This window comes from Balaenoptera borealis (genome assembly GCF_965194805.1).
Source record: "Balaenoptera borealis genome assembly, chromosome: 6".
NCBI classification, from domain to species: domain Eukaryota; kingdom Metazoa; phylum Chordata; class Mammalia; order Artiodactyla; family Balaenopteridae; genus Balaenoptera; species Balaenoptera borealis.
Genome location: NC_138863.1, coordinates 64,473,366 through 64,484,590, shown reverse-complemented (window position 1 = coordinate 64,484,590; position 11,225 = coordinate 64,473,366).

Sequence of the window (11,225 nt, the reverse complement as noted above, 5' to 3'; positions counted from 1 at the left end):
ACAGTCATAAAATACCCATAAAGTGATGTTTGTGTAGGCTATAATGTTTATGTTATTCATGGCGGCCAAATAAATTATAGAAGTGCCACAATGTTGGGCAGTGAAATCTGGATAGCTAATCAGATGGACCAGCCTGTAGAGAGCTGCAAGGGAAACATAGAACCATTCTTTCTAGATGAAGCAAATCTGATAAGCATTTTTAGCCTCTTGGCAAGAGACACAGTGAGAGATCCAGGAAACCAAATGCCCATCCCTGTTCCCATTTATTCCTTTAAACAAGCTCCTGCTGGGCGCATTTTGGGAAGTAGGCTCTATTTGGCCAACAGAACTTATTGATTTAAGGGAAGAGGTCATTGATCTAAACAAACTTTTCTTTGAGGGGTTTTGAAAAGATCATCACGGAAACTAAACGTTAACATGTAAATGTGGATTCCCATCCCTAGAGGCTGAGCCCTATTATACTGCCTTAAACCTACCCACTCTGGTGCCCACCCAGGACTTCCATACTCCCTAAAGTCATTGTGTTCCAAAATGTCCTAGCTTCCTCTACCATTCTTGTCCTCATCAGGAAGCTGGTCTCCATTAGAAACTGGGAGAGAGTGATTGAACTCAAACTGATTCACAATAATGTGTTAGTAACTGACAGTCCTTAGCACGAACACCACAGTATTTGCATTTTAAAAGATAATATCCCTTATATGGAATCTAGAAAAGAAAAAAAATGGTTCTGAAGAACCTAGGGGCGGGACAGGAATAAAGATGCAGACGTAGAGAATGGACTTGAGGACACGGGGAGGGGGAAGGGTAAGCTGGGACGAAGTGAGAGAGTGGCATGAACATATATACGCTACCAAATAGCTAGCTAGTGGGAAGCAGCCGCATAGCACAGGGAGACCAGCTCGGTGCTTTGTGACCTCCCAGAGGGGTGGGATAGGGAGGGTGGGAGGGAGACGCAAGAGGGAGGAGATATGGGGATATATGTATATGTATAGCTGATTCACTTTGTTATAAAGAAGAAACTAACACACCATTGTAAAGCAATTATACTCCAATAAAGATGTTAAAAAAAAAAGATAATATCCCTTATGTCAAATAAATCTATAATTGGTAAAATTTCAGGCTGAGTGGAAAGAGAACATAAAAAGCTCCAGATGGAGCTCCCTTGGTTAGCTTCTCTGAGCTGTTGCTGTTGTTTCACAGCTTTTCCTAAGTTTTTTCTTAAGAATTCATTCATTTATTCATCAACAAGTATTTGCGAACCTATAATATCCCTCATTACTGTTCTGGGAGTTTAAATGCATTAGTAAACAAAGATCTTTAACCTTGGAGGGCAGAATGAGAGAATATATACTAGACCTAATAAGTACATTTTATAGACTGTTAGAGGGTGATATGTGCTTTGGGGAAAAAAGTAGCAGAGTAAGGGGGATTAAGAGTGCCAGGTAATTGGGTTGAAGGTTGTAATTTTAAATGTGGAGTTTGGGGAGGCCTCATTGAGAAAGTAACATTTATGCCAAGACTTAGAGAAGAAGAGAGAATTAGCCAAGGGGGTCTGGGAGAACCCTGTCTCTGAAGGAATGGATAAAGCAGTGCCTGGTGTGTTAAAGGAACAAATAGCAGGGAGGCCAATGTGGCTGAAGTCAAGAGAGCATAGAGGAGGATAGTAAGAGATGAGGTCATAGAGATGATGGGAGCCATCATCTTCAGACAACTGAAGGATCCTTAGCTCTCCACTTCTACTCCCAGGACAGCAAGGGGGTCTTTGGAACAAAACACGAATGGGGAAAGGGAGACAGAGGATTCAACTTGTATGGAAGAATTTTTTTTGTAGACCAGTAACTATCTTCTCAAGATCAGTACAAGGTAATAAGAGCTTTATATCCATATAAGAGAAGGAAGTTGAAAAAATATTGAAATCGACACTCTCATCCTCATGTGTTCTGAGCTAGGTGGACAAAATGCTGCTCTTTGAATAATGTGTTTGAGGAAAAAGTCATCACAGATGAGTGCTTGGCTCTCTTTCCTCATTTTGGATTGGCTTTGGTCAATGGGCTCCTTTGAGGTTGGCTTTCCAAATACGGCCACCTCATCGTCATCAGTTGCAAACTCAAGGAATTCATTCCCACTCAAAGGAATGAATACAAAGCCTCAACAGTCTTCAACACAGAACATAGGTGTAGAGAACTTTCCCTTGCTCAGTCGTTGTTGAAAAATTAATCATTTCTCTGCAGCTAAAAGCTTCAAGGTGATTTGGTGAAACTTTATCAAATTACCTCCCTGTGTACTTATGTGCTTATTCCAGACCAGGAGTTTCTGGGTGTCATATTTTGGGTATCACCTTACATTTAACGTATTCTCTCTGATTAAAACCTTCAAAAACACAAACCCTGGCCCACTCAGAAAACTGTCTGGCCTCATATTTTCAAGCTCTTTCTCCTATAATAATAAGGGAAATTCTTTTTATGTAGAGTATAAGGAATACAATGCTGGGAGTTAGAAAGCTTGGGTTCCAAGGATGATAGCCAGGAGATTAGATTAGATGATTCCGAAATCCTGTGATCTTTTAAGAAGTATATTCAGTGAGTCTAAATTTGAGAGAATTGGTATAAGTCGGCCATGACATTCATTCATTCAACAATTATTGCATAATTATGCTAAATCTTGGGTGTAAAGTTGTTAATAAAATAGGCATGAGGCTCTTGTTTTCATGGCTTAGCTCTCTTCATAAGTGCCTAATTAGTCGGGGTTGTCTGAATTGCTGTGTTGAAAAATACTGAGGCTCAATGAAGATAACTGTGATTGATCAGCCATGTCTACCATGAGCAAATGCAAAGTCTCCTTGTACAAATGGAGCCCAGACACTGATGATAACTCTTTTTCAGAGGCAACCCCAAACTACTTCCTGAAATTTACAGAGCTCTACCATATAGAGCCCAACATTACATCATTGTTGAAAAACCAGTCTCCTATCTTCCTGATGAAGGGGAAGAGCTATATACGGGAGACAGAAGTGATTTAGACTCAAAGATGATCTTTGTATGGTAGTGAGCATTGGCCAGGTGACACTTCAAGGAGAAGTTTAACCTTATTCAGTATAGATATCCCTGCTGGTTCTGAGAAGTTCAAGAAATACTTGACTGATCTCCCAAAGTGGCTCTAGTGATGGACAAGTGAACTCTTTCTCTTTTAACCCACACTGAAATATCATTTTATGTTTCACAGTTCTGGGCTGATCTTTTTAGCAATTTGCTACTTCAAGTCTACTTATCTGTCCATCACTCTTAGATTCATTTTGCACAGCTGACTGTGGTGTTATCACAGTCTTCCTTATACTAATGCATTTAATGGTTGTGTGGCTTTGAAAGGCTGCCAACATAGAGGAACAGCTGAAAATGCTACTTCCCAGCCAGACTGTCCTTTTCTTGATCAGCCTGCAACTACCATTTGTACTTTTTATAGCTTGGATTCTTTGCTGGTCTGACTGCAGTCATTGGTTTTCAACAATATATTTCTCCTGATGGACTTTTTTTTTTTTTTGGATTTTCCAACACATACTGAGTGTAAATTGTACCAGACAATTTAATATTACAAGCTTCATTTGAAACAGCCCCTGTAAGAAACTTATACTCTACTGGATTGAAAGGCAATCAAATAACATTTTAAGCAATACAGGGAAAATGCAGATTTAACTGAGAGGCAAAGTGATGTGGTAGGAAGATACAGGCAAGTTCAAATTCCGGCACTGCCGTTTACTAGCTGTTGACCTTGGATAAGTTACTTAACTTCTCTGAATTTCATTTCTTTTATCTGTACATTGGACATAGGCATACCTACTTGGCATAGTTATAAGGTGAAGATATAATATGTATGAAAAGCACCTAGAATATAGTTACTCGGGTTACTATTTTAGGTAATGGTAACTATTTTTAATAATTTTAATATTAACTATTCAGAGAACAAACATGTTAGAAATATTAGGAATATGCAATTTCAAGACTTTGGTTTTGACTTAGATCCTGGGATCAATAAGGATGCTGTGGCTGCTGTTATTCAGGGTTGGCAGGGTGTGTGGTTGGGATCATTTGTTAGGTGTCTCCCTCCCTGCCTCTCCTTTCACCATACGTCCTGCCTCTTTTCCTGTAAGGGGAGCTCTGTGGAAAAAGAAAGAGCTTGGAGGAATGGCCCCTGCGGAGTGCTGTGTGCTTAGGGTATAGCCCCAGAAATATAGATATTTTAAATATTTTAGGACCATGTCCACTGGCTAATATAACATTCAGAGATAATACATATGAAGATAAGGTGCCCAGAGCTGAGTGATGCTTCCTGCAGCCTGAAGATTGTGCTGTCTCCTTCCCACCCGCTCTCTTCCCACCCATCAGCTCTCAAGAGGCTCTGGGGGAAGAATCAGAAAGCAATAAAGCTGTGATGTAGAACTGTGACCCTCCACCTCTTTTTTTGCTCCCCAGCTTTATGGAGGTGTAATTGACAAATAAAAATTGTGTATATTTAAGGGGTACAACTTGGCGTTTTTGATATATATATACATCATGAAATAATCACCACAATCAACTTAATTAACATACCATCCTTGTAACTTCCAGTAGGTGGGTCCTGACTCCCTACACGACTCTTTGCTGTAACAAAAGATCCTAATTAGCTGATTGGAATGTTGAAAACCCAATTCCACCAACAGCTCAACTGTTACAGCTGAATGGATGGCCAGTGTAGTCAAGCAGCAAGCGGTTTATTCGTTCCTCGGCTCAGTTAGGTCCCTAGAATGTTCACGTTGGAAATGAAGTTAATGATTAACTAATTAATTCCCCTCAATTTAAAATTGAGTAGGGACTTCTCTGGTGGCACAGTGGTTAAGAATCTGCCTGCCAATGCAGAGGACACGGGTTCGAGCCCTGGTCCGGGAAGATCCCACATGCCGCGGAGCAACTAAGCCTGTGTGCCACAACCACTGAGCCTGCGCTCTAGAGCCCACAAGCCACAACTACTGAGCCCTCATGCAACAACTGAAGCCCGGTGCCTAGGACCTGTGCTCTGCAACAAGAGAAGCCACTGCAATGAGAAGCCTGCGCACTGCAATGAAGAGTAGCCCCCACTCACCACAACTAGAGAAAGCCCGTGTGCAGCAGTGAAGACCCAACCCAGCCAAAAATAAATAAATAAATAAATAAATAAATAAATAAATAAATAAATAAAAATGAGTAGACTGAGGCTTAGTGCAATAGAACTTGGGTGAGGTCACGCTGACAGTCAGCAGCAAAGCCTGAGCAGAAGCCATTTTGGTTTTGATATTTCATTAATGTATAAAGAATGTAATTTGTTTTTTTATTTTAGGTTTTTAAAGACTTTAAGATAAAGAATCAAACTGAAACTGTCCCTTCTCAAACAACTATTTCTGATTCTTTGATCCTGGGAAAATTCCTTACCTTCCTGGATTTGGAAGCCACATCACAAAAGGTTCTGATGAACATAAAAGTTAGTTATAGTACAAATCATGAATGTAAATCAAGTGCAACATCTATGGCTCAGGGGCAGAATTACCAGGAATAATCTTCAGGTCCCTTTGCGTGACTCAGTACCTAATTTTCTATGAATGATTTTGCACACAAAACTTAAGAGTTTCCTACTCCAAAGTGTATACACTTCAGAACCCACAAAATCTGAATTTGCCCTTAGGCATCTCTCTAAGGGATATAGTGAGAATGCTTTGGAGTCGGACCGACTTGGGTTCAACTCCCCTCTGTCACTTACTACCTGGCTGACGTTGGAGAGATTACTGGAGATCTTGGTACATTTATTTCCTCATTTATAAAAGACAGATAATGAAACTGATTTCCTAGAGCTGTTGCATGGCTTAAGCAAGGTAAGGTGGGAAAAGTCTTTGGTTTAGTGCCTGGGCCAGAGCAAACCTGCAATAAAGGCACTCTTGTATTATGTAGGGAGGTTGTCTGATATAGCGATCAAGAAAGTGGGCTTTAGAACCAGATATACCTCTATTCAAATTCCTGCTTTATATTCCAATACTTACTGTATTATCTTGGGCACCTTAGTACTTCTGAGCCTTAGTTTTTTCATCTTTAAGATGGGGTATTAAAACCTAATCAATAGAGTTGTTTAAGATTAAGATTAACATACAGTATCTGTCTTTCTCTGTCTGACTTATTTCACTAAAACCTAATCAATAGAGTTGTTTAAGATTAAGTGAGATGATGTAAAGTGCTTATCAGAGTGATTGCTTTTGGCTGCAAGTAACATCAAGAACAAACATTTAAAATAGCTTAAAACAGTGGCTGTTAACTTTCTGGCTACAGCCCACAATAAAAAATAGATCTTACATTGTTTCTCAGTGTACAAATACACATTATCACAGGACTAATGTATGAATCAAATTTGATTATATGACCAAGCTTCATACAATATTCTAGAATGGGAAAATAAGAGTGTGGAATCCGAATTCAGGCTTTCCCCAAAATATGCAAGAATAACATTGGCATCCCAGTATGTGATATGCTCACTTATATTTTTATTGAAGTATAGTTGATTTACAATATTGTATTAGTTTCAGGTGTACAACATAGTGATTCAATATTTTTTTAGGTTGTACTCCATTTAAAGTCATTATAAAATATTGGCTGTATTCCCCGTGCTGTACAACATATCTTTGTAGCTTATTTTAGTTTATATATAGTATTTGTACCTCTTAATCCCCTACCCCTATTTTGCTCCTCCTGCCTTCTCTCTCCCCACTGGTAACCACTAGTTTGTTCCCTATATCTGTGAGTCTATCTCTGTTTTGTTATATTCATTCATCTGTTTTATTCTTTAGATTCCATATATAAGTAGTAACATACAGTATCTGTCTTTCTCTGTCTGACTTATTTCACTAAGCATAATACCCTCCAGATGCATCTATGTTATTGCAAATGCCACATCCATGTCGCAAATGGCAAAATTTCATTCTTTTTCATGGCAGAGTAATATTCCATTTATCCATTCAACTATTGATGGACACTTAGGTTGCTTCCATATCTTGGCTATTTCTAAATAATGCTGCTATGAACATGTATCTTTTCAAATCAGTGTTTTTATTTTCTTTGGATATGCATCCAGGAGTGGAACTGCTGAATCATATGTTAGTTCTATTTTTAGTTTTCTGAGGAACCTCCATGTTGTTTTCCATAGTGGTTGCACAATTTATAGTCCCACCAATGGTATATTAAGGTTCCCTTTTCTCCACATCCTCACCAAAATTTGTAATTTGTAGACTTTTGGATGATAGCCACTCTGACAGGTGTGAGGTGATATCACATTGTGATTTTGATTTGAATTTCTCTGACTAGCAATGTTGAGCATCTTTACATGTACCTGTTGGCCATCTGTATATCTTCTTTGGAAAAATGTCTATCCTGGTCTTTTGCCCACTTTTAATTTTTTTTTTTTAATATTTATTTGTATGGGCTCTTTATATATAGTTTGGATATTAACCCCTTGTCAGTCATGTCATTTGGAAATTTTTCTCTCATTCAGTAGGCTGTCTTTTCATTTTGTTGATGGTTTCTTTTGCTGTGCAAAAGCTCAAGTTTAACAAGATCCCATTTGTTTGTTTTTGCTTTTGTTTCCTTCACCTTAAAAAGAGATCCAAAAAATATTACTGTTTATGTCAAAGATTGTTCTATGTTTTTTTTCTAGGAGTTTTATGGTTCCTGGTCTTACATTTAGGTCTTTAATCCATTTTGAGTTTATTTTTGTATATGATGTGAGAAAATGTTGTAATTTCATTCTTTTACACATAGCTGTCCAGTTTTCCCAGCACCACTGTCTTTTCTCCATTGAATATTCTTGCTTCCTTTGTTGTAGATTAATTGACCTTAAGTGTGTGGGTTTATTTCTGGGCTCTCTATCCTATCCCCTTGATCTATGTGTCTGTTTTTGTGCCAGTACCATACTGTTTCAATTACTGTAGCTTTGTAGTGTAGTCTGAAGTCTGGGAGTGTGATACTTCCAGTTTTGTTCTTTTTCTCAAGATTTCTTTGGATATTTGTGGTCTTTTGTGGTTCCATATACATTTTAGGATTATTTTTTCTAGTTCTGTGAAAATGTCCTGGGCATTTTGATAGATATTGCATTAAATCTGTAAATTGTTTTGGGTAGTATGAACATTTAACAATATTAATTCTTCCAATCAGTGAACACAAAATATCTTTCCATTTCTTTGTACCATCTGCAACTTCTGTCACTAATGTTTTATAATTTTCAGACCACAGGCCTTTCACTTCCTTGGTTAAGTTTATTCCTAGGTTGTTTTTTTTTTTCATGTGATTTCAAACTGGACTGTTTTTTTGCTTTCTCTGAAAGTTCATTATTAGTGTATAGAAAAACAACAGATTTCTATATGTCAATCTTGTATCCTGCAACTTTACTGAATTCATTTATTCTAATAGTTTTTTTGTGGCGGCTTTAGGGTTTTTTATATATAGTATCATGTCATCTGCAAATAGTGACAGTTTTACTTACTTTCCAATTTGGATGCCTTTTATTTCTTTTTTTGCCTGCCTAAGTGCTCTTATATTGAATAAAAGTGACGAGTAGACATCCTTTTCTTGTTCCTGATCTTAGAGAAAAAGCTTTCAGCTTTCCACCTTGAGTATGATGTTACCTGTAGGCTTGTCTTTTATGGCCTTTGTTATGTTGAGATACGTTCCCACTATACCCACTTTGTTGAGAGTTTTTAATCATAAATGGATGTTGAAGTTGGTCAAATGTTTTTCTGCATCAACTGAAATGATAATATGATTTTAATCCTTTGTTAATGTGGTGTGTCACATTGACTGGTTTGTGGAGGTTGAAACTTCCTTGTATCCTTGGGATAAATCCAACTTGATAATGGTGTATGAGCCTTTTAATGTATTGTTGAATTCAGTTTGCTTAATATTTCTTTGAGGACTTTTGCATCTATGTTCATCAGGAATATTGACCTGTAATTTTCTTTTTTTGTGGCATTCTTATCTGGTTTTGGTATCAGAGTAATGCCGGTCTCATAAAATGTGGAAGAGTTTGAGAAGGATTGGTATTAATTCTTTTCTGAATGTTTGGTACAATTCCCCTGTGAAGCCATCTGGTCCTGGACTTGTGTTTGCTGGGAGGTTTTTTAAAATTACAAATTCAATTTCATTACTATTGATTGATCTGTTCAGATTGTCTATTTCTTCCTGATTTAAGCTTGGAAGATTGCATGGTTCTAGAAATTTACCCATTTTTTTTTCTAGGTTATCCAATTTGTTGGCATATAACTGTTTGTAGTATTCTTATGTTTTTTTTTTTTTTTTGTATCTCTGTGATATTGGCTATTTTTCCTCTTTTATTTCTTAATTTACTTGGTTGGATCCTCTCTGCTTTACTTGATGAGCCTTATCAATTTTGTTTGTCTTAAAAAAAAACAAACACAGCTCTTGGTTTCACAGATCTTTTCTTTTTTTTCTGTCTCTATATTATTTAGTTTCTCTTTGAAATTTATTATTTTCTTTCTGGTGACTTGGGGCTTTGTTCTTTTACAAATTATTTTAGATGTTAGGTTGTTTATTTCTAATTTTTCTTGTTTCTTGAGGTAGGCCTGTTATCACTATAAACTTCCCTCTTAGAACTGCTTTTGCTGCACCCCATAGACTTTGGAAAGTTGTGCTTTTACTTTCATTTGTCTTGAGGTATTTTCTGATTTCCTCTTTGATTTCTTCATTTACCCACTAGTGTTTGTTTGTTTGTTTTTGAAGTATAGTTGATTTACAATGTTGTGTTAGTTTCAAGTGTATAGCAAAGTGAATCAGTTATACATATACATACATCCACTCTTTTTTAGATTCTTTTCCCATATAGGCCATTAGAGAGTATTGAGTAGAGTTCCCTGTGCTATACAATAGGTCCTTATTAGTTATCTATTTTAGTAGCATATTGTTTACTCTTGACGTGTTTGTGTTTTCCCCATTTTTCTTCCTGCAATTGATTTTTAGTTTCATACCGCTGTGGTCAGGAAAAAACTGTTTGATAGAATTTCTATCGTCTTAAATTTATTGAGACTGGTTTTGTAGCCTAGGATGTGATATGTCCTGGAGAACATTCCAAATGCACTTGAAAAGAATGTGTATTCTGCTGTTTTTGGATATAATATCCTATAAATATCTACTGAGTCCAACTAGTCTAATGTGTCATTTAAAACTACTGTTTCCATATTGCTTTTCTGTTTGGTTGATCTATCCATTGATGTAAGTGGGATATTAAAAATCTCTACAATTATTGTATTATTGTCAATTTCTCCCTTTATGTCTGTTAATATTTGCTTTATATATTTAGGTACTCCTATAGTAGGTGCATATATGTTAACAAATGTTTCATCCCCTTCTTGTATTGATCCCTTTATTATTATATAATGCACTTCTTTGTCTTTTGTTGTAGACTCTGTTGTAAAGTCTACTTTATCTGATATCAGTATTGCTACCACAGCTTTCTTGTTATTTCCATTTGCATGAAATATATTTTTCCATCTCCTCACTTCCAGTCTGTGTGTGCCTTTAGCTCTGAAGTGAGTCTCTGGTAAGCAGCATATACATGTATTTTGTCTTTTAATCTGGTCAGCCATTCTATGTCTTTTTTCCTCATTTTACAAATTTTATTTTTGAACTTTATTTTTTATACAGCAGGTTCTTCTTAGTTATCTATTTTATACATATTAGTGTATATATGTCAATCCCAATCTCCCAATTAATCCCACCCTCCCCCACTTTCCCCCTTGGTATCCATACGTTTGTTCTCTATGTCTGTGTCTCTATTTCTGCTTTGTAAATAAGATCATCTATACTAATTTTTTCAGATTCCACATATATGCGTTAATATACAATATTTGTTTGTCTCTTTCTGAGTTACTTCACTCGGTCTGACAGTCTCTGTGTTCATCCATGTCTCTACAAATGACCCAATTTTGTTCCTTTTTATGGCTAATATTCCATTGTATATATGTGCCACATCATCTTTATCCATTCATCTGTCGATGGACATTTAGGTTGCTTCCATGTCCTGGCTATTGTAAACAGTGCTGCAATGAACATTGGGGTGCATGTGTCTTTTTGAATTATGGTTCTCTCTGCATATATGCCCAGTAGTGGGATTTCTGGGTCATATGGTAGTTCTATTTTTAGTTTTTAAAGTAATCTCCATACTGTTCT